Source organism: Theropithecus gelada, chromosome 3 (genome assembly GCF_003255815.1).
Source record: "Theropithecus gelada isolate Dixy chromosome 3, Tgel_1.0, whole genome shotgun sequence".
Lineage (NCBI taxonomy): Eukaryota > Metazoa > Chordata > Mammalia > Primates > Cercopithecidae > Theropithecus > Theropithecus gelada.
The window spans coordinates 153,405,647-153,430,269 of NC_037670.1; the positions used below are offsets into that span (position 1 = coordinate 153,405,647).

Consider the following 24,623-nt stretch of genomic DNA (forward strand, 5'->3'; position numbering starts at 1 on the left):
AGAATTGCTTGAACCCGGGAGGCGGAGGTTGCAGTGAGCCGAGATTGCACCATTGCACTCCAGCGTGGGCAGCAGAGTGAGACTCTGTCTCAAAACAAACAAACAAACAAAAAAAATCTTTTTCCCAAATGAAATCCACCTGTCAACCCACCAGGGTCAAGACCCTTGGGGAAAAAATTGCTTGTGCAGTGCCACATTGTGCAGAAACCAAACGATAGAAACTAGCAGAAAACACCAACCGTATCATTCTCAATTATCTGTACTTCTGACTTTAAACATTTCTATCTCCTTAAAAGTAGAGACCTCAAAAATGAAGGGCAGAAGCAAAACAAAACAAAACAAAACAATTACTTACCCCCGGGCAAACCAGTAATCTTAGAGGTAGAGATGCAAAACTGGTTAACTTGGAGGGTAGGGATGCACAGGAAATTTATTTTTCAAGTACCTTTGATGATGATTGAATTTTTTTTTTTTTTTTTTTGAGAAAGAATTTCGCTCTTGTTGGCCAAGCTGGAGTACAATGGCACAATCTCGGCTCACTGCAACCTCCGCCTCTCAGGTTCAAGCGATTCTCCTGCCTCAGCCTCCCAAGTAGCTGGGATTACAGGCATGTGCCACCACACCCAGCTAATTTTTGTATTTATAGTAGAGACGGGGTTTCACCATGTTGGCCAGGCTGGTCTCAAACTCCTGACTTCAGGTGATCTGCCTGCTTTGGTCTCCCAAAGTTCTGGGATTACAAGCATGAGCCACTGCACCCGGCTGTTTGATTATTTTTAAAATGTCTTTTGTAATTACCTTTTTATTAAAAATAACTTGTACTTTATATTCAATTTTTTAAAAAGTGATACAGATCTTGTAAATTTTTTTTGACAGGGCCTCTCTCTGTCACTCAGGCTGGAGGGCAGTGGCACCATCACAGCTCATTGTAGCCTCAAATTCTTGGGCTCAAGTGATCTGCCTACCTTAGCCTCCTGCATAGCTGGGACTACAGGCATACATCACGGCACCCAGCTAATTTTTTTTCTTTTTTTTTTTTTGTAGAGACAGGTCTTGCTATAATGTCTAAGTTGGTCTCAAACTCCTGGGCTTGCCTGCCTCAGCCTCCCAAAGTGCTAGGATTACTGGTATGAACAATCACATCTGGCCTGTAAGACTTTTTTCTATAAAATTTGTTTAGAAAAGGTAGCAAAGCTTTTTAACAACACATAGGAGTTAGTTTCATGTCCATATGCTCCCTAAACAATAATGCTACCTCTCTCATAACATTCATCGGGTGTTTCAACTTTGGTTACAACAGACCATCTGGTATTATTACACCAATTCATAAACTACCAGAAAAGATTCACTAAGACCAGGCGCAGTGGCTCAAGCCTGCAATCCCAGCACTTTGGGAGGCCGAGGCAGGCAGATCACTTGAGGTCAGGAGTTCGAGACTAACCCGGCTAATATGGTGAAACCCCATTTCTACTAAAACTACAAAAATTAGCCTGGTGTGATGGCACACACCTGTAATCCCAGCTACTCAGGAGGCTGAGGCAGGAGAATCGCTTGAACCCAGGAGGTGGATGTTGCAGTGAGCCAAGAACACGCTACTGCACTTCAACCTGGGCAACAGAGCAAGACTTGGTCTCAAAAAAAAAAAAGAAAAGAAAAAAAATTCACTAAATACTCCCCACAAAGAACGTTTTTAAAGACACCAGCGCTAAAATATGAGGCCACAGATCCCAGAGAGAAGGGAATGGAAGAGCATAGAGTTCAGTTCACTCTTCGGCTCCACTTTTCCCCTCATGGCATTTGCCAATTTGAAAGTGGAAGACACGAGGCTAAGAAGCTGAAGATCTCTGGACATTCTCACAAGACTGGGGAAATCAAAACTGGAATTCAGAGATATCGAAGAGGAGCCCTGGTAAATACTCCAAACTCTCGAGTTGGGACCCAGTGACAGAAATAAGAAATATACCACTCCTTAAAAAGACTGATACGTTAGGCCACAAAGTAAGTCTTAATAAATTTTCAAAGACTGAAATCATACAAAATATCTTTTCTGATCACAATTAAATAAAACTAGGAGTCAACAGCAAAAGGGAAACTAGAAATTTCCCAAATATGTGGAAATTAAACAACATACTCTTAAAAAAACCAATGGGTCAAGGAAGGGAAATCAGAAAACATCTTCAGACAAATGAAGATGTTTCTTGACTTGGGTGGTGGCTAAAAGGACATCCGCATATAGTAACTCACTAAGTTATACATTTGTATTGTGTTTCTGTGTTTATGTTTAGAAAATAAAACAGAACAAAAACCCCAATGTTGCATATTAAACTGAACTAGTATAAAATCTAGTATAAAACTGAACTAAACTGAACTAGCACAAAAAACACAACATACCAAAACGTATGGGATGCAACAAAAACTGTGCTGAGAAATAAAATGTATAACTGTATATGCTTACATTAAAAAAGAAAAAAAGGACTCAAGTCAACAACCTAATTTTATACCTTAAGGAACCAGAAAAAGAACAAACTAAATCCAAAGCTAGCAGAAAGAAGGAAATAATAAAGATTTATGGCAAAGATTAACAAAAGAGAGGATAGGAAAATCAAGGGGATGCTACAAAAAGATCAACAAGGTCAGTCCCGGCAGCCGCAGTCACTGGTCGCCCCTCTGCCAACAGCTCCAGCGCTACCTTGGGCCAGCATCTCTGGCGAGCAGAAGCAAGGCACTGACAGGCACAGCAGAGAGGTCCTGTAGCTCTGGCTCAGAGAGCAGCATCTTCACTTTCCGTGGTACCCAGGTGCTCTGAGAATGTTTCCACTGCTGCTCTGAGGGCACAAGAGGCAGGATTTGGAATTCCTGGAGAACTGTCTTTGTGAGAATCTGGAAATATTTCTTTCAATTCCATCTCTTAGTTTTCCATTTTGTTGTGTTTCAGAGGAACATCAAGAAACCATGAAAAGTTTAGTAATGAAGAGTTTCACCGCCACTCGCTTCCTTGATGAAGGTTTTACTGCCAAGGACATTCTGGACCAAAAATTTAATGAATTTTCTTCTGATGATTATTAGGATGGCTTCTATGTCATGGACCTTAGAGACATTCTAAAGATATATCTAAGATGGTTAAAAGTTCTTCCTCATGTCACCCCCTTTCATGCAGTCAAACATAATGATAGCAGAGCCATCATGAAGACTCTCACTGCCATTGGGACAGGATTTGACTGTGCTAGCAAGGCTGAAATACAATTGGTGCAGATTCTGGGGATGCCCCCAAAGAGGTTTATCTAAACAAATGTCTCAAATTAAGTACACTGCCGATAATGGAGTCCAGATGATGATTTTCGGTAATAAGGTCAAGTTGATGTCAGTTGCCAGAACACACTCAAAGCAGAGTTGGTTTTTAGGATTGCAAATGATGATTCCAAAGCAGTCCGTCACCTCAGTGTTAAATCTGGTGCCAAGCTCAAAGCCAGCAGGCTTCTTCTGGAATGGGCAAAAGAGCTAAATATTGATGTCACTGGTGTCAGCTTCCATGTAGGAAGTAGCTGTACCAATCCTGAGACCTTTATGCAGGTAGCCTCCAATGTCCACTGTGTCTTTGACACAGGAGTTGAGTTTGGTTTCAGTATGTAAGTGCTTGATACTAGCAGTTGCTTTCCTGGATCTGAGGATGTGAGGCTTAAATCTGAAGTATTACCAGTGTAATCAACCCAGCATAGGACAAGTATTTTCTACCAGACTCTAGAGTGAGAGTCACAGCTAAGCCAGGCAGATATTTCATGTGGCATCAGCTTCATTGCCAAAAATATCATATTAAAAGAACAGACAGGGCCAGGCACGGTAGCTCACGCCTGTAATCCCAGTACTTTGGGAGGCCGAGGTGGGCAGATCATGAGGTCAGGAGATCGAGACCATCCTGGAGGCGGGCAGATCACGAGGTCAGGAGATCGAGACCATCCTGGCTAACACGGTGAAAACCCATCTCTACTAAAAAAAAATACAAAAAATTAGCCAGGTGTGGTGGCGGGCGCCTTAGTCCCAGCTACTTGGGAGGTTGAGGCAGAAGAATGGCGTGAACCCAGGAGGCAGAGCTTACAGTGAGCCAAGATCACGCCACTGCACTCCAGCCTGGGTGACAGAGCGAGACTCTGTCTCAAAAAGAAAAGAAAACAAAAAAGGACAGGCTCTGATAAGGAAGATGAGTCAAGTGAACAGACCTTTAGGTATTATATGAATGATGAAGTATATGGATCATTTCATCAATCCTTTATGATCATGCACATGTAAAGCCCCTGCTGCAAAAGAGACCGACATCAGTGAGAAGTATTATTCATCCAGCATATGGGAAGAACATGTGATGTCCTTGATCAGATTGTTGAGCAGTGTGATCTGCCCAAAATATATGTAGGTAATTGGATGCTCTTTAAAAACATGGGCACTGACACTGTTGCTGCTGCTTCTACTTTCACTGGATTCCAGAGGCCAACAATCTACATGTGATGTCAGGACCAGCATCGAAACTCATGCAGCAAATCTAGAACCACGACCTCCCACCCCAGATAGAGGAACAGGACATTAGCACCCTGCCTGTGACTTGTGCTTGGGCAAATGGAATGAAACATCACTCAGCAACCTGTGCTCACTCTCGTTGTTGTTAACTATGAGTCCTGCTTGAATTAAGGGATTTCATAAGAGTTGGGTTCGCATGGATGGGGCAAGATGGAAGACCAGTATATGGGTCACACGTTATTTGTGTTCCTATGGGAACTATTTAAATATTTGTTTTATATGGATTTTTATTCACTTTTCGTAAGAGTTGGGTTCGCATGGATGTGACAATATGGAAGGCTAGGATATAGTTCACACATTGTTTATGTTCCTATGGAAACTATTTAAATATTTGTTTTATAAGGATTTTTATTCACTTTTCAGATATGGTACTCAAGAGTGCGCCTCGGCTGCTAAGCAAGCATCTGTAGCTTGTACAATGGAATGGGCCATAGTGTTGTGACTTGTTTTTAAAGTATTTCAAAATTAACAACAACAAAAAAATTGACAAAGCTTAAGCTAGATTAAGAAATAAGAGAGAGCTGGGCACAGTGGCTCATGCCTGTTAATCCCAGCACTTTGGGAGGCCAAGGCGGGCAGATCACTTCAGATCAGGAGTTCAAGACCAGCCTGGTGAAATCCTGTCTCTACTAAAAATACACACACACACACACACACACACACAAAATCAGCCAGGCCTGATAGCAGCTGCCTGTAGTCCCAGCTACTTGGGAGGCTAAGGCATGAGAATCGCTTGAACCCGGGAGGCAGAGGTTGCAGTGAGCCGAGATCATGCCACAGCACTCTAGCCTGGGCGACAGAGTGAGGTTCTATGTCAAAAAAAAAGAAAGAAAGAAAGAAATAAGAGAGAGGATTTAAATAATCAGAAATGAAAGTCAGGAGATTACTACCAATTTTACAGAAATAAAAAGGGTTATAAAAAGTATTATGAACAACTGCAAGTGAACATATTGAATAACTTACATGAAATAAACAATTCCTAGAAACATAACCTACCAAGACTAAATCATGAAGAAATAGAAAATCTGAATAGACCTATAACTTGTAAAGAGATTAAATCAGTAACGAAAAACTTCCCAATGAAGAAAAGCCCAGGAACAAATGGCTTTACTGGTGAATTCTACAAAACATGTAAAGAAATAACATTAATCCTTTTCAAACTCTTTCCAAAAACTGAAAAGAACACTTCCTACTCATTCTATGAAACCAGCATTATTCTGACACCGAAGCTAGAAGAAGAAACAAGAAAAGAAAATTACAGACTAATAACATCTGTTATGAATAGTAATGCAAAAACCCTTAATAAAATACTAACAAATGGAACTCAATAGCATATTTTTTTCTCAATTTTTAAATTTTTATTTTCAAAATTTCAAATTTAGAGATGGGTGTTGCTATGTTGCCCAGATGGGTTTCGAGCTCCTGGCCTTAAGCAATCCTCCTGCCTCAACCTCCCAAATAGGTCAGATTACAGGCATGAGCCATCATGCCTGGCTTTTCAACAGCATATTGAAGGGATTATACATCATCATCAAGTGGGATTTATACCTGGAATGCAAGGATGGTTCAACATATGAAAATCAAAGTAATCCACCACATTAACAGAATGAAGGTCATCTCAATTTATGCAAAAAAAGCATCTGACAGACTTTGACACCCTTTCATGACAAAGACACTCAACAAACCAGGAAGGAAACAACTTCAACATAATAAAGGCCATATATGCAAAAATCAACAGCTAACATCATACAACAGTGAAGACAAAAAGCTTTTCTAACAGGAACAAGACTAGGATGTCTACTGTTGCCACTTCTATTCAACATAGTGTTCGAAGTTCTAGCCAGAGCAATTAGGCAAGAAAAACAAAAGGCATCTAAATTGAAAGGAAGAAATAAAATAATCTCTGGTCACATATAATGTAAGAGCATTCTACATGATCTTACATGTAGAAAACCCAAAAGATTCCATAAGAAGACTGTTAGACTTAATAAATGAATTTGGCAAAGTTGCAGATCACAAAATTAACAGATTAAAATTAGTTGCTTCTACATACTAACAATGAAAAATCTGAAAAGAAACAATTCCATTTACAACAGAATAAAAAAGAATAAAATACTCAGGAATAAGCTTAACCAAGGAGACAAAAGACTTGTATACTGAAAATTACAAAACATTGCTGAAAGAAATTAAAGATGACACCAATAAATGAAAGACATCTCATGTTCATGGACTGGAAGACTTAATATTGTTAAGATTTCAGTACTACCCAATGCAATCTACAGATTCAATGTAACCTTCACCAAAATCTCAGTGACGTTTTCTGCAGAAAATGGAATTGTTTCCTTCATATGGAATCTCAAGAGACCCCAAAGAGCCAAAAAAATCTTAAAAAAGAATAATATTGGAGGTCTCATACTTCTAATTTCAACACTTATTACAAAGCCATAGTAATCAAAACAGTATGATACTAGCATAAAGACAGACACACAGACCAATATAATGGAATAGACCCAGAAATAAACTCTCCTGTAAAGGATTCAAATGATCTTTGACAAGGGTGCCAAGACTACACAATGGTGCTAGGAAAACTGAATATTCACATGAAAAAGAACAAAGTTAGTCCCTTACATCACATATAAAAGTTAACTCAAAAAGGACTAAAGACCTAAACGTAAGACCTGAAACTATAAAACTCTTAGAAGAAAGCCTAGGGGAAAAGTTTCATAATCATTGCAATTGACAATGATTTCTTGGATGGCATTTCTGGAATAAATATTTCTCCCAAGAAGATACACAAATGGTTAACAGGCATATGAAAAGATGGTCAACATCACCAACCATAGGGAAAGGCAAATCAAAGCCACAACGAAATATTACCTCACACCCAATAGAATGACCACTATCCAAAAAAACAAAGCAAAAAACCTCAGAAAATAATAAGTGTTAACAAGGATGTGGAAAAATTGGAACCTTTGCATCACTGGTGGGAATGGGGATGGAGGCTCCCAAAAAATTAAAAATAGAACTACCATATGTTCCAAAAATCCCAGTTCTATCTATATATCTAAAAGAACTGAATATAAAATCTCAAACAGGGCCAGGCACAGTGGCTCACACCTGTAATCCCAGCACTTTGGGAGGCGGGTGATCACTTGAGGCCAGGAGTTCAAGACCAGCCTGGCCAACATGGCAAAACCCCATCTCTACCAAAAATACAAAAATTAGCCAGACGTGGTGGCACACGACTGTTAATCCCAGCTACTTGGGAGGCTGAGGCATGAGAATCACTTGAACTCAGGAGGCGGAGATTGTAGTGAACCATGATCATGCCACTGCACTCCAGCCTGGGCAACAGAGCTAAACTCAAAAAAAAAAAAAAAGATCTCCAATAGATAAGATATTTGCACACCCATGTCCAACTGCAGCCAAATGCAGCATTATTCACAATAACCAAGAGACAGAAGCAACCTAAATGCCCATCTATGGATAAATGGATAAACAAATGTATATATATATGCAGTGGAATGTTACTAAGCCTTCAAAAGAAGGAAATTCTGACACACACTACAACATGGATGAACCTCAAGGACATTACACTAAGTGAAAATACATTTATCACTAAAAGATAAATACTGAATGATTCTAACTTACATAAGATATCTAAAGTAGCAAGACTCATAGAAACAGAAAGTAGGCCAGGCCCAGGGGCTCATGCCTGTAATCCCAACACTTTGGGAAACTGAGGCAGGAAGACTGCTTGAGCCCTAGGAGTTCAGGACCAGTCTGGGCAACAAGGTGAAATTAGCTTGGCATGATGGCGTGTCTGTAGTCCCAGCTACTGGGGGGTGTGGGCAGGAATGCTGAGGTGGGAGTATCGCTTGAGCCCAGGATGCAGAGGTTGTGGTGAGCCATGATCACACCACTGCAATCCAGCCTGGACGACAGAGCAAGACCCTGTCTAGGAAAACAAAACAAAAAAAAGGTTGAAACACAGTTTAGAATCTGCTCAATTCCTTTTTGAATTTCAAAGAGATCTGTTCCTGTCATAAAGACCTGCCAGATGCAAAAGAAAATCATTTCAGGAAGAAAACATCATTTATCTCTTCAACTTTTCTTAAACAACATATCAAGCATCTGTCAAACAAAAGCAAAGCCAGGCCAGGAACACTGGCTCACACCTATAATCCTAGCGCTTTGGGAAGCCGAGGTGTAAGGATCACTTGAAGCCAGGAGCTTAAGACCAACCTGGGCAACAAAGTGAGACCTCATCTCCACACAAAAAAGCAAGAAAAAAATAAATTAACCAGATGTGGTGGTACGTGCTTGTAATATCAGCTACTTCGGAGGCTGTGGTGGAAGTTCCATTTATTTGAGCCCAGGACGTCAAGGCTGCAGTGAGCTGTGATCACACCACTGCACTCTAGCCTAGGTGACAGAGCGAGACCACGTCTGCGGGGGAGAAAACAAAACCAAGTGACAACAACTAGAAAGAAACAGACAATAGAAAGTAACCATTATCTAGATAATGAACTATCAAAGACTAAAATAACTGATGTCTTAACCAAAGTAATAAAACATCACCAATAGCTTTTATGTGACTCCTGATGTGATTCAGTAAAACGACAAATTATCGTCTATGCAGTATTCTTCCAAAAAAGGTTTGACCTAAATGCAATCATAAGAAAAGAACCAGACAAATCTAAATAGCGAGGCATACTAAAAACTAAGACAAAATGGCCCACTCTGGATTTGTGTGGGGTGTGTGTGTTTTTTCTTCTCTTTTTTTTTTTTGAGATGGAATCTCACTCTGTCACCTATGCTGGAATGCAGTGGTGTGATCTCGGCTCACTGCAACCACTGCCTCCCAGGTTCAAGCGATTCTCCTGCCTCAGCCCCCCGAGTAGCTGGGACTCCAGGCGTCTGCCACCACACCCGGCTAATTTTGTATTTTTAAGAGAGACGGGGGTTTCACCATATTGGCCAGGCTGGTCTTGAACTCCTGACCTCATGATCTGCCCACCTCAGCCTCCCAAAGCGCTGGGATTACAGGTGTGAGCCATTGCACCCAGCCGTGTGTGTATGTTTTAAAGGGACAGGGTCTTGACACAGTTGCTCAGTCTGGCTTCCTGGGCTCAAGCAACCCTTCCACCTCAGCCTCCTGTGTAGCTGGGGCTACAAGTGTGCACCACCACACCTGTCTTGGATTTGTGTTTTAATATCATTATCATAAAAGAAAAAAAAATACCCAGGTAATTAAAGAGACACAATAACCAAAAGAAAAGCATTACCCTTGAAGGATCCTAGATTAGGGAAAATAAAATTTTAGAAAGTTAGAAATCTGTAACTAGAGCAATTAGGAAAATTTGAATACAGACTGATAATACCATCATATCAATGTTAAACTTCTTGAGAGTGACAACAGTTTTAGTTTACTTTAGAAAAATATCCTTGTTCTTACAAGATACAAGTGGAAATGTTTAAGGAGTAGGGCATTATAAGGTTTACTTCTAAAAGGTTAAAAGAAACAGTTGGAAAAAATGAATAGCTGATTAATATATGCAAAGACTTAGAAGACAAAACTGGAGAATTTCCATTAATAAATGGAATATATTAAAAAGAATTAAAAGGAAATTCTAGAAGTAAAAAATACGGTAACTGAAATTAAGAACCATTAGAAAGAGCCTGAAATTAAGAAACATTAGAAAGGGCCAAACAGCAAATTAGACAACTGAAGAATTATAGATTACTATGCTTGATAACAGGTCAATAAAAAACAGAAAGACTGAAGCACAAAGTCAAAAAAAGGATAGAAGGTAAACAATGAGAAGAATGCAAGCGACAAGTGGGACACAGTGAAAAAGGCTAAGACACATATAACTGAAATCCTAGTAGGAAAAAAGAAAACGGAAATCAGGAACAAATGAAGAATAATGAAAAAGCTGTTAAATATATGCGTAAATCCAATTAACACTGATTATATAAAGCAATAATATCTTGTGGGATTTAAAATATATGAAGAATAAAAATGCCTCAGAAGAGTTCCACATCCACCTAAGATATATAATGACAGAAACAATACTGCTTTCCACAAGTTAACAATACACAAAAGCAAATAAACTATAAAATAACCTTGCTTAAATGCATCAGAAAGCTGAGGTCTTAGGGCAACCAAGTTGAAATCTAAGGACAGACCTCTAACAAGGAAAACGAAGGCAAGCACTGGCTCATCTACGACAGGACAGAGGAAGAAACTAACGGCACCTGGCAACCAGCTCATAAAAATTCAGCTAACACTTCTAACAAATTGAGAAAGGCTGCATGTGGGCTAGCATGAGCATATAGAACCCCTGGGACTCAGACACAAGGGGAACTCAGTCACCCAGCAGGATCACCTCCGCAGACCAGATACTCAAGAGAAAGATTGGGGGTAGGGCAGAAGACCACCTCCTTTGGTGGTGCAGTCCTGGAGGAGGGGAACAGCCTCTGTTGCGGAAAAGCACAAAAATCTCTGACTGAACCCTTCTTCTCTGAACAAAAGCCTTAGGCTATGGGGAAGGGGCAGCAAAGCATGTCACCCCTCAAAGCACAGGTTAAGACTCACTACAGTTGCACTAAGCGTAAAAGAAAAACATCTACCCCTAGGGGATAGGCATAAAACAGTCTTGAGCCTATAATAATACTACCAACACCACGAGAGGTCTCCTACCACTGAAAGAAGGGAAAAAAAACTATTTTGCACAATACCTGCCAGATGCAAGGCAAAGAATAAATGCCACAAGAAAAACTAGGATCATTGAGGCCGCCCTACCAGTGAGAATGGCAGACAACGGAAATGCTAAACACTAGGGTAGACGAGGGCAACAGAGAACGTTACTGTTCCCTCCTCCCGCAAATAAGCGAACAAATTCTAAATATATCATACTCAAACTCCTGAAAACCAGAGATAAAGAGAAATACTGAAGGCAAGCAGAGAAAAAGGACACATTAAATACAGAGGAACAAAAGTAAAAAGCTAGAGCAGACTTCTTGTCAAGAATGAGGATGCTGGAAGACATGGAGAGGTAGATTTAAAAAATGGGAAGAAAAAAAGGAAAGAATTCCAAAGTCAATGAAACCGTATTTCTAAAATGGAAGCATTCAACACAAAGAACCCAATTTAAAAATGGACAAAGCAAAAAATAACAGATGCTGGTGAGGTTGCAGAGAGAAAGAAATGCTTACACACTGTTGGTGGGAGTGTAAATTCGTTAAACCATTGTGGAAAGCAATGTGGTGATTCCTTGAAGAGCTAAAAACAGAACTACCATTTGACCCAGCAATCCTACTACTGGGTGTATACCCAAAGGAATATAAATTGTTCCATGCATGCAAATGTTCACTGCAGCACTATTCACAATAGCAAAGACATGGAATCAACTTAAATGTCTAACAACGGTGGACTGGATAAAGAAAATGTGGTAGATATGCACCATGGAATACTATGCAGCCATAAAAAGAATGAAATAATGTCCTCTACAGGAACATGGATGGAGCTGAAGGCCATTATCCTTAGCAAACTAACACAGGATCAGAAAACCAAATACCGCATGTTCTTATTTATAAGTGGGAGTTAAATGATGAGAATACATGAACACAAAGAGGAACAACACACACTGGGACTAACTGGAGGTAAGAGGTTGAGAGGAGGGAAAGGATCAGAAAAAATAATTAATGGGTCCTGGGCTTAACACCTGGATGACAAAATAATCTGTACAATAAACCCCTATGACACAGGTTTACCTATACAACAAACCTGCATGTGTATCCCTGAACCTAAAAGTTTTTTTAAAAATGGACAAAGAACTTGAATAGACATTTCTCCAAAGATACATGAATGGTCAAAAAGCATATGAAAAGATGCTCAACATGATTAGCCATTCGTGCAAATCAAAACCACAATGAGCTATCACTTCATACCCACCAGGACGGCTATAATCCAAAAGACAACATGAAGTGTTAGTGAATATGTGGAAAAACAGGAACCTTTATACCCTGCTGGTAGGAGTGTAAAACGGTAGGTACAGCCATTTTGAAAACAGGATGCCATTCCTTGAAAGGTTAAAAATAGAGTGTTATCAGCCAGGCACAGTGGCTCATACCTATAATCCCAGCACTTTGGGAGGCCAAGACGGGAGGATCAGGATCAGTTGAGCCCAAGAGTTTGAAACCAGCCTGGGCAACATGGTGAAACCCCATCTCTAGAAAAAATACAAAAATTAGCTGGGCACGGTGGTGTGCACCTGTAGTCCCAGCTACTCAGGAGGCTAAGGCGGGAGGATTGCTTGAGCTGGAGAGGCAGAGGTTGCAGTGAGCAGAAATCATACCCCTGCACTCCATCCTGGGTGACAGAGCAAGATTCTGTCTAAAAAAAAAAAAAAAAATAGAGTTATCATATAATCCAAAAATTTCAACAGCACTTGTATATGAATGCCTTATAGCACTATTCACAAACGATAGCCAAAAAGTGGAAAGAGTCCCAATGTCCACTGCCCAATGAATGGGTAAGATGTGGTATATATGTTGAATGGAATACTGCTCAGCCATAAAAAGGAATGAATAATATGTACTATAACATGGATGAACCTTGAAAACGTCATACTAACTGAAAGAAGACTAGTCACAAAGGATCATGAACTATATGATTCCATTTATATGAAATATCCAGAATAGGCAAATCTCTAGAGACAGAAAGTAGATTAGTAGTTGCCTAGGAATGAGGTAGGAGGTGGCAGGCCAAGGGGTACAAGTCTCTTTTTGGTATGATGAAAATGTCTAGCTGGGCACGGTGGCTCTCGCCTGTAATCCCAGAACTTTGGGAGGCCAAGGCAGGTGCATCACTTGAGGTCAGGAGTTCAAGACCAGCCTGCCCAAGATGGCGAAACCCCATCTCCACTAAAAATACAAAAATTAGCCAGGCATGGTGGTACACACCTGTAATCCCAGCTACTCGGGAGGCTGAGGCAGGAGAACTGCTTGAACCTGGGAGGCAGAGGTTGCAGTGAGCCAAGGTCATACCACTGCACTTCAGCCTAGGCAACAGAGCGAGATTCCATCTCAAAAAAATTAAAAAAAAGAAAATGTCCAAAACTTGATAAAGAAATCTCTATATTAAAAACCATTAAACAGTATACTTTAAATGAGCGAAATGTAGTTGTGTGAATTATATTTCACTAAAGCTATTTTTTAAAAAACAGGCAAAACAAATCTGTGGTGATGTAAGTCAGAACAGTGGTTATGGGAGGGGAATGATTTACTGGGAAGAGGCATTCAGGTATCTGCTAGAGCAATAGAATGTGCTATGCCTTGAAGTTATTTGTGATTACTTAAAATGTACATATAAGAAAAAAAATTGAGTTATACACTTAGATGATACACTTTATGTAAGACAATTACCTCTCCTTAAAAAAATTATTTTTCTGTGGCCGGGCACAGTGGCTCACGCCTGTAATCCCAGAACTTTGGGAGGCCGAGGCGGGCGGATCACAAGGTCAGGAGATCGAGACCATCCTGGCTAACATGGCGAAACCCCATCTTTACTAAAAATACAAAAAATTAGCCAGGCGTGTGGCAGGCACCTGTAGTCCCAGCTACTTGGGAAGCTGAGACAGGAGAATGGTGTGAACCCAGGAGGCAGAGTTTACAGTGAGCCGAGTTTGCGCCACTGCACTCCAGCCTGAGCGACAAAGTGAGACTCCGTCTAAAAAAAAAAAAATTATTTTTCTGCAAGTTGAAAATTGCACCTTTTTTTTTTTTTTGAGACGGAGTCTTGCTGTGTCGCCCAGGCTGGAGTGCAGTGGCTGGATCTCAGCTCACTGCAAGCTCCGCCTCCCGGGTTTACGCCATTCTCCTGCCTCAGCCTCCCGAGTAGCTGGGACTACAGGCGCCCGCCACTTCGCCTGGCTAGTTTTTTGTATTTTTTAGTAGAGACGGGGTTTCACTGTGTTAGCCAGGATGGTCTCGATCTCCTGACCTCGTGATCCGCCCGTCTCGGCCTCCCAAAGTGCTGGGATTACAGGCTTGAGCCACCGCGCCCGGCCTGAAAATTGCACCTTTTAATGCTCATTATGTTATTTTCTAGTTTGGGGTTTTTTTAAACTAAACTATGGATGGCAGCTATATGAATTTCCCAGGACAATGCTATGGGAAGTTAGAAAATCACTGACTTACTCTTGTGCAAATGTATCAAGTAGAAGCAAAAGGAAAGCACTATCTTCTAAATTCAAGCACCCTTATTTACTTTGATACTGTCTTACCCTCTGGTCAAATGTACTTCTCCTTTCAAATACTGTATTGGTTTTTTTCAGAATAATAACTAAATATGAGAGTGACTCCTAAAGAATCACTTGGCAAACTTGGGTATCAAGGCTACTAAGTACATTGCCAATCAAAAATCACCCATGATGACACTGCCCATACTAAATGTTAAGGGTCATAATTATCACTTTATTTTGAATTCCAGGAGAGTTTAACAATTGTTGACATCCAGCCAGGCATGGTGGCTCACACCTGTAATCCCAGAGCTTTCGGAGGCCTAGGCGGGAGGCTTGCTTAAGGCCAGGTGTTAGAAACCAGCAAGATCCTGTCTCTACAAAAAAAATTTAAAAATCAGCTAGGCATGGAGTATTTGTAGCCCAAGCTACTCAGGAGGCTGAGGCAGGAGGATTGGTTGAGCCCAGTAGCTGGAGGCAGCAGCGAGCTATGATCACACCACTGCCCCCGAGCCTAGGTGACAGAGTGAGATGCTGTCTCAAAAAAGAAAAACAAAATGAAACCTCGTTTTGGCCACTGAGTCATAAAGAAAATTCAACCAAATCCTGATACCCTACACACTACAGTACATTGCTCATTGTTCTTCCCCTCTGCTAAACAGCAGAAAAAAGGAAGGGAAGGAAGAGAATCAATGAAGGAAAAGGGATTCTTTATAAGGAGAGAAGAAAGCACTTACACTTCATAGGACTTTCTAGCCACAGATGCCAGGTGCTACCCACTGAAATCCAGGCTTGGACTAAGCTCCACATTTCTGAAAGGACCATCTCAACTGAAGCCTGGGGCTCAGAGTCAGCAGGAGGAAGCTGCAGCTCCCACTAGCAGCACATTTCAAAGAGGCTGCAACAAGAGAACATTTTCTATTTAAGCATCTAATTCCAATCTTCCATTTCACAAAGCAGTAGCAGAACAGGCCTTTATATCAGTCTTTTCAAAAGATATTTCCATGACTATGTGATGAATATGAGGCAGGCTGTGGCCCAGCAATCCTTTCACTAACATGCTCTAAGCCCTTCATTATACTTCACAGCAGATCCTAAAGTACTTGCTCCCTTTTTTCTTTAATGGTGCACTGTTGCTCCAAGACTCACTTCTAAACTAACATTTCTAAAACTGCCGAATCAACCAAAATCACTGAGCAGGCCGTCAACAATGCAAGCACACACCCAGACAGACGCCTAAGGACTCATTAGCTGCCAAGAATTAGAAGCAGATTACAGCTGCTAGTTAATTCCACACAAAAACTCCTCAAATTAAGCAGAATTACCTAAAATACTTCACTGAGTACCAAAGAGCTCTGGCAAATAGAAAATAAAGCTCTGGAAATACAGATAATTCAATAAGACTTGAGAAGTAACGTAAGTGTCAGGTTGCTGCATTTTTTAAGCATTTCAATGAGTGAACGATACTATTTATTAAATGAAGATTTTCAAAGATTTATAGTATATTGGGGAAAGTTCTGGGAAGGAAGACTACATCAGAACACAGAGTAAAAAGGACTCAAAAAGAAAACCATAAATCAGTCAAACAAAACAATATTTTAGATATATGCCCTGCAACCATGTGGTATAGCGCTAGAAAAGTCAGAATTTCCCAAATCAAGAAAAAATCATTTTCATGAGACAGGTAAAGAAAGAACAAGTCTAATTTACCTGAAACAGAAAAAGTAATTTTTTAAGTCATCAACTACCTTAAGTTCTTTTACATAATCCTTTATGAGAATTTTACAAAACGAGATAAATTGCTAGATTTGTTACAACAAATTACTTCCTGATAATTTTCTCGGACAGTGGGAAGAAAACTGGTTTGAAAGGATACCAATTAAGAAAAAAATAAACTGAGGGGCACATAAGATAACCATCACTATCTAAAAATATTTTTCAATATAACTTCTTTTGCAAGATGGCCTGCAACACAGAAACCAAGATGAAATCAAACTTAACTAATATCTTCACCAAAGCAGTGATAAAGCAACTCCCATCCTCCAAAAAAAAGTTGTAAAAGTAAAGTAATCATAAATCCCCTAGCAAGCTCCCAGATTCACAAAATACACTTGGGTATACATAAACACATTTTCTAGAAGCAAAAAAGTACCCTTACAGAGGTAAGTTCAGTCAGCTTACATTTTCACAGCCATCTCCATAAGAGCTAAATATATAATCAAAAGGAAAAAAAGTATTTTCCTCAGGAGGAAAGATATTCGTAGCTAAAAACAGTTACTTAAAAGGAAGGGCCAGGTGCAGTGGCTCACACCTGTCATCTAAGCACTTTGGGAGAATCACCTGAGACCAGAAATTCTACACCAACCTGGGTAACATAGCAAGACCCAGTCTTTAAAGGAAAAAAAAAAAAAAAATTAGCAGGATGTGATGGTGCGCACCTTTGGGCCCAGCTTCTGGGGGTGAGGGTAGGGGACTGAGGTGGGAAGATCACTGAAGCCCTAGTTACAGTGAACTGTGATCCTGCCCCTGCACTCCAGACTGGGTGACAGAGTGAAACCCTATCTCTAAAATAAATTGAAATTTAATCAAAATAAAAGAACGGAATCAATGAGGCCAATGACAGCACTGCACAGTGTGGTGTTCCCAGATTCTCCCGAAATCCCAGAAGTTCTGAGACAAGCACTTTCAAATGATCCTATATCATAATGACCTTTGACAAAGGAATTTTGGCTGAACTATGTAGTTGTTGGTCACACATAAGATATCTTGCCCCAATTTTTTCATGACAAGAATCCCTACCCAAAATAATAATCCTCAATTACCTATGAATGTGGGTATTAATCTCAAGAATGGCCCTGAAAAAGATAAATAAATTTAGATCCATAAAGCTAACTTCAGTTGGGAATGACCAAGGCAAGCATTACTCGATAATCTTTTCCCTGTGGGCCTTATTTATACTAGGCAGTCTTGCTTTAAAAATAGAAAATGCCAAGCTTGAAACCATTTCATTTGAAACAAATGGTTAGCCCATGCAAGGGCTTCCTGAAAGCCAAACTACAGAAAATTTATCTTCTTTCAACACTGGTCTCTGTTTCTGCCTACCTGTTCAGTTTTATAATAACTCATATAAACCAGATGAGAATTCTATCGTACATACAAAGCATATGTTAACAGTGCTTAAGACTCAAATTTTTCAAACTTAATATAAATGTAAGATGTCTAACTTAAAGTATTGTAATAATATATTAAAGTGGTTTTTAAATCTCTGAATGCTTATTTATATAAAAGCATGTATATTTTCTTGAACTCCTGACCTCAAGTGATCTGCCTGCCTTGGCCTCCCAAAGTGCTGGTATTACAGGCATGAGCCACCACGCCTGGCCTTTTTAAATTTTTTTGTTTTTGAGATGGAGTCTTGCTCAAAAATCTATGTTTTCATGTCTAGTTCCAAATATATTCTCTTGCTTTGAAGATAACTGTTAAAACATTACACTATGACTGAGACAGAAAATACAACTAGGAAGCAATGAATACAAAATAGAAAAAAGAATTGTGCTGTGGGCTTGAGAAAAAAATAAGTAAAAACCGTTATGCAAACTCTGTCAACAGAAAACCCAACAAAAGGAAAAATACTTGTTTTCTAATTTCATTTTGGAGACTCTACCAGAAGAGGAAAATTAAATTAGTACTTTTAAGAGTATGTACATACCAAACACTACAAAACTATCCCCTGTAGCAATACTGTTAACTTCCAATAAAGAGAAATAAGGTTTATCTTAGAGGCTTCACCTGCACAGCTGGAAAAATACTCTCTGATAATATTTCAGCACCATGGTACAAGCGAGGGAAATACAGGACAGGTAGTCTGAGTAATCTCAACTTCCTATGAAATAAATTTGTTTTTAAGTTCAACAGAGCTTAAAAATCTGGGAAACAGTATGACAGTTCCCCAAATAAGTAAGTAAATAAATACAGAATTACCACATGATCCAGCAATTCCACTTCTGGGTATACCGTATATTCAAAAGAACTGAAAGCAGGTACTCCCACAAGTATGTGTACACCCATGTTCATAGTAGCATTATTCACAAAGGTGCAAGCAAGTGTCCATTGATGGATGAATGGATAAGCCAAATGTGGCATATATACATACAACGGAATATTATTCAGCCTTAAAAAGGAAGGAACTTCTGACACGTGCTACGCACACAAATGAACCCTGAAGATATTATGCTAAGTGAGAATAGCCCATCACAAAAAGGCTACATACTGTATGATTCCACTTACATGAGGTACCAAGAACAGTCACATTCATAGAGACAGAAAATAGAATGGTGGTTGCCAGGGACTAGGGGGAGGGGCAAATGGGCACCTATTGTGTTTAGTGGGCATAGATTTAGTTTTACAAGATGAAAAAGTTTCGAAGATGGATGATGGTGATGGTTGCACAACAATGTGAATGTATGTAATACCACTGAACTGCACACTTAAAAATGGTTAAAATGCCTGGGCACGGTAGCTTATGCCTGTAATCCCAGCTACGTGGGAGGCTGAGGTGGCATGATAGCTTGAGCCTGGGAGTTTAAGGCTGTAGTGAGCTATGATCACACCACTGCACTCCAGCCGGGGCAACAGAACGAGACCCTGTCTCAAAAAAAAAAAAAAAAAAAAAAAAAGTTAAAATGGTAAATTTATGTTTTGAATGTTTTACCACAAAAAAAAAAATCTATAAAACCTACTTTCCATTTCCTCTATAAACATCAGTGCAATCACTATAAAAGAATGCTGAAGAAATATCTGAAAAGCTGGAAAAACTATTGTAATTAGAAAATACAGCAGTACACTGATAATTTTACATCCTAAATCAAACAATCAACTTTGGGCCAAGGCCTGACAAGATGAGAAACTAATCAAAATATGGAGAAATGCCACCACATAACAGATTACCATGGCAACAGAAATACTGTCACAAAATCACAAACATAGACTCCAATACTTCAAAGACATGAAATGTTCTATATTTGCACTGTACGGCACTTGGAATTTGGGTACGTGCAAATAAGAAACTGATTTTAGGCTGGGTGCAGTGGCTCATGCCTGTAATCCCAGCACTTTGGGAGGCTGAGGTGGGTGGATCACGAGATTAGGAGATCGAGACCACCCTGGCCAACACAGTGAAACCCCATCTCTACTAACAGTACAAAAAATTAACCGGGCATGGTGGCATGCGCCTGTAATCCCAGCTACTTGGGAGCCTGAGGCAGAATTGCTTGAACCCAGCAGGCGAAGGTTGTAGTGAGCCAAGATCGCACCACTGCACTCCAGTCCGGGCAATAGAGCAAGACTCTGTCTCAAAAAAAAAAAAGAAAAGAAACTGATTTTAACTTTTACTTAAGTTTAAATACTCACACTGGACTGGTGGCTGCTACACTGGATGACACAGCTACACTGGTAAACTCTCTGGGAGAAAGATCTTTGGTTTTCATTATTTACATACTCCTAGTTTCTACCAGTGCGAGGCATAGAGTATTCCTAGACTGAACTCATCTACTGAAGTTGTATAGGAACATTATCTACTTTCTAGAAGGCTTTCCTTTCAAAACCATGTTGGAAGGTGTGAGCATAAGCACACATAAAAAAATGCCTAAACTTTCAAGATAAATCAGTAACGACGAGAGAAAAGCCAAAAACCCTACGTTCTATAACTAGGCTAAAGAATCAATAAATTCCAAAAGGGAAAAGTACTAGGAAAGAAGTTTCAAGCTGACATTCCACGACCCACGTATTAATCGGTTCTCACGCTGCTAATAAATACATACCCAAGCCTAGGTAATTTATAAAGGAAAGGGGTTTAACTGACTCAGTTTCACACGGCTGGGGAGGCCTCACATTCATGGCGGAAGAGGAACGAAGAGCAAAGCGATGTCCTACATGGCGGCAGGCAAGAGAGAGCTTGTGGAGGGGAACTCCCATTTATAAATCCATCAGAACTTGTGGGACTTATTCACTACCACAAGAACAGATGGGGGAACCCCCCATCATGATTCAATTACTTCCATCTGGCCCCACCCTGACACAAGTGGGGGGGTATTATTACAGCTCAAGGTGAGATGTGGGTGGGGACATAGCCAAACCATATCAACCCATGACATTTCTGATATCATATCTAAGAAGAAAATTCCTATGGACATGTGATAAACCAAACATGACAATGCCAACTTGGTCTATCAAAGCATGGTTTACTTCATCTGCTTTATGCTTTTGATGCTTTTCATCAAAAAGCTGCAAATACCCATGCTGAAGCATGCCTTTTCAGTTTCCAGACTGAACTATAACACTTTTGAGGTAACATCTAACCCAAAGATTGTCTCTGTAAAAGTTATCTCCTACTTACAACTTAAATTACAAACTTATAACTGAATAGCTTAAGTAATTGGCCCTATGAAGAGATGGTCTTTCCTTCAATAGCTCTCTACAACTTCTACTAATTTTGGTTACCAGTGGTGGACAAATGAAACTACTAAATGTACAGGACAGGCTACTAAGATTCCTTTAAGATGTGCCTCCAAATACTCTGTCTTTTAGAACACTTTGAAGTTATCAGTGATATTTACCCATCACATAAAACATAACCATGGCTGTACATCTCCAAGAATTTTGGTGGAAAAAGTTTAGAGCAATGAATACAGACTCAGAAAATGACTGTTTTATACAAATATTAGAGAAAGAGAAAAGATGCTAACTCACAGCACAGGCTAAAGCCTATTCAAATTATACCTCTATACCAAGTCTACTGTCACCAGGTCATTAGAACTATACTAAATTACTCTCAGATTAATTAGTTGGGGTGGTGGGGAGGAATAAGGATAGCAGTTTCACAAATACATATTCTTGAAAGTAGTTTTTTAGCTAACTACACAAATTCTATGCCTTACCAATTTCAAATGGATGTTAAAATGCTTTACTTATTACTACAGTTAAAATGCGCTTTTGTTTCAGTAGACAAAATTTTCTGGAAAGAAAAAACCACCACACACATTACTTTTGATTACAAATGCCACTCAGTGACCACTTAAAGAGAGCCTTGGCCAGGCACAGTGGCTCATGTCTGTAATCCCAGCACTTTCTGAGGCTGAGGTGAGAGAAGTGCTTGAGCCCAGGGGTTCGAGACCAGCCTGGGAACCAGGCTCAGGTAAGCAAGGCTGCAGTGAGCAATAATCACACCCCTGCACTCCACAGCCTGGGCAACAGAGTGAGACCCTGTCTCAAAAAACTAAATAAATAGGCCAGGTGCAGTGGCTCACACCTGTAATCCCAGCACTTTGGGAGGCCAAGGCAGCCAGATCACTTAAGGCTAGGGTTTGAGACAAACCTGGCCAACATGGCGAAACCCCATCTCTACTAAAAACACAAAAATTAGCCGGGCCTAGTGGCACATGCCTGTAGTCCCAGCTACTTGGGAGGCTGGGGCAAGAGAATTGCTTGAACCCAGGAGGCGGAGGTTGCAGTGAGCCAAGGTGGTGCCACTGCACTCCCACCTGGGCAACAGAGTGAGACTCTGTCTCAAAAAATAAGAGAGCCTTATTGAGTCCAAAAGTTCCTCTCCCTTTCTGCACCTGAATATCTGCAAGTATAAAATGAGGGCAACATACATATCTCATAAAGGTTTAAAAAAAAAAAAAAAGAAAAAGAAAAAGAAAAAAAAGACTGGAAAGACTGAAGAGCATTAAAGGAGCTGAATATTGTTTATTTTTAACCATGTATACGGTTAAGAGTGACAGCAAAAATAAAACTCGCAGATAAAGAAAAATGTGAGTTATCCAACTGACTATCTGCATGTATGCACTGTGACAATCAACATTTTTAAGAACCTGTGTGTGAAGCATCTTGATTGTTTATCTTAATAACCATGGTTTATTTCTTCAACTATGGGTATTGGACTACATAAACAAATGTGACAAGAATCCCAGTCTAGTAGGGGAGGCAAAACACTTATTTTCAAAGGTTTATAAAAAGGCAAACACAATGAAATAAAGTTCTCTAGGCATTCAATGGGGGCTGAAATCACTTTTGGCTGAAGAGAAGCAGGTAAGCCTTCAAGGAGAAAGTAGAATTTAGTTTGGGCTTTCAAAAGGTGAGTTAGTTTCTGCATTTGAAGACAGGGTTGGGAAAGAGTAAAAGCAGAGAAGAAAGTAAAGTTGGGCAAAGGCGGCATCCACTCTACCACAAAATATTTGTGTACTATGAGAAATATTTCAGCTATTTGGATGCTGATGGGAAAGACTCAGTAAAGGAGTCTAAAGATGCAGACAAGATATAGGATAAACCAAAAGATTAAGGTCCCAGAGATTTCAGAAGATTGAGAGATGCAAAGCACCTAGATCTGACAAGAGGAGAAGCAGCTGCATACAACCATGCTGAAGTTTGACCAAATTAGAGGGGAAAGGTGATGGTATATTTATAAAATAACTAGAAAGATAGATCTTGGAATCCACATTTGATAAGGAGAGAAATAAAGACAGGAAGACCTAATAAAGAAAAAGGAAGGGACAGTCAATGTACTGAGGTTTTGATAAAATTCAAGAACTAATGCAGGGACTTCTGTTTAAAATGACTTAACTAACTGATTGAACACAGCTGTTTGCTCTCAGGTCCTTCCAAAAATCCACTAAACATCAGAGTAAAAATTTTTTTTAAAAAGGCAAAAACACATAAAGACAAAGAAAATGGAAACAGATGACAGATATCAACACAACTGTGGAAACTGGAAAGCTGAAGGACAGTGTTAACTGTCCTAGCAGATCCAAAAAGGCTGAAATTTGCCTTGGGGGTGGGGAGGCTGAAATTTGCCTTGGGGGTGGGGAGGGAGGATGAGATGAGAATGGGGAAAGCAAGGGACAAACTACTCATGCTGCAAAACCCAGGAAGACTGGGGAATTGGAAGCACAGGTACATCTGAAGGCAGATGCGCAGGCAGAACAAAAAACAAAAGAGTGGAGCTGGGTGTGGTGGTGTGCACCTGTAATTTCAGCTACGCAGGAGGCTGAGGAGACAGGATTGCCTGAGACCAAGAGTCTGGGTCCAACCTGGGCAATATAGCGAGACCCCATCTTTTCTTTTCTTTCTTTTTTTTTTTTTAAAGGGTGGGGTGGGCCGAGCGTGGTGGCTCACGCCTGTAATCCCAGCACTTTGGGAGGCCAAGGAGGGTGGATCACGAGGTCAGGAGATTGAGACCATCCTGGCTAACATGGTGAAACCCTGTCTCTACTAAAAAATACAAAAAATTAGCCAGGCGTGGTGGCGGGTGCCTGCAGTCCCAGCTACTCAGGAGGCTGAGGCAAGAGAATGGCGTGAACCCGGGAGGCAGAGCTTGCAGTGAGCTGAGATCACGCCACTGCACTCCAGCCTGGGAGACAGTGAGTGTCTCAAGAAAAAAAAAAAAAAAAAAAAGGGTGGGGTGGGGGAGAAATCTGCCAGTAATGCGGCATTAAAAGAAAAAAGTTCTTTGGGAGGCCGAGACGGGCGGATCACGAGGTCAGGAGATCGAGACCATCCTGGCTAACACGGTGAAACCCCGTCTCCACTAAAAAAAAAAAAAAATACAAAAAACTAGCCAGGCGTGGTGGCGGGCGCCTGTAGTCCCAGCTACTCAGGAGGCTGAGGCAGGAGAAGGGCGTAAACCCGGGAGGCGGAGCTTGGAGTGAGCTGAGATCCGGCCACTGCACTCCAGCCTGGGCGATGGAGCAAGACTCCGTCTCAAAAAAAAAAAAAAAAAAAGAAAAAAATTTAAAAATTGAAATTAAATATTGA

General features: G+C 40.3%; 1 protein-coding gene and 1 pseudogene across 3 annotated transcripts in view; one reads left to right on the forward strand and one right to left on the reverse strand.

Annotated features, from left to right (window-relative positions):
• Positions 1-24,623, reverse strand: part of TNPO3 (transportin 3) — a 101,428-nt gene that overhangs the window by 72,312 nt on the left and 4,493 nt on the right. The window contains exon 2 of one of the 3 annotated variants that reach the window (XM_025378287.1): positions 15,551-15,711. The exons of the other annotated variants lie outside the window; for them this stretch is intronic. The gene's annotated coding sequence lies outside the window, so the exon portion shown is untranslated. The remainder of the gene's footprint in view (positions 1-15,550; positions 15,712-24,623) is intronic. 3 annotated transcript variants of the gene reach the window in all.
• Positions 2,611-4,655, forward strand: LOC112620559 (annotated as a pseudogene).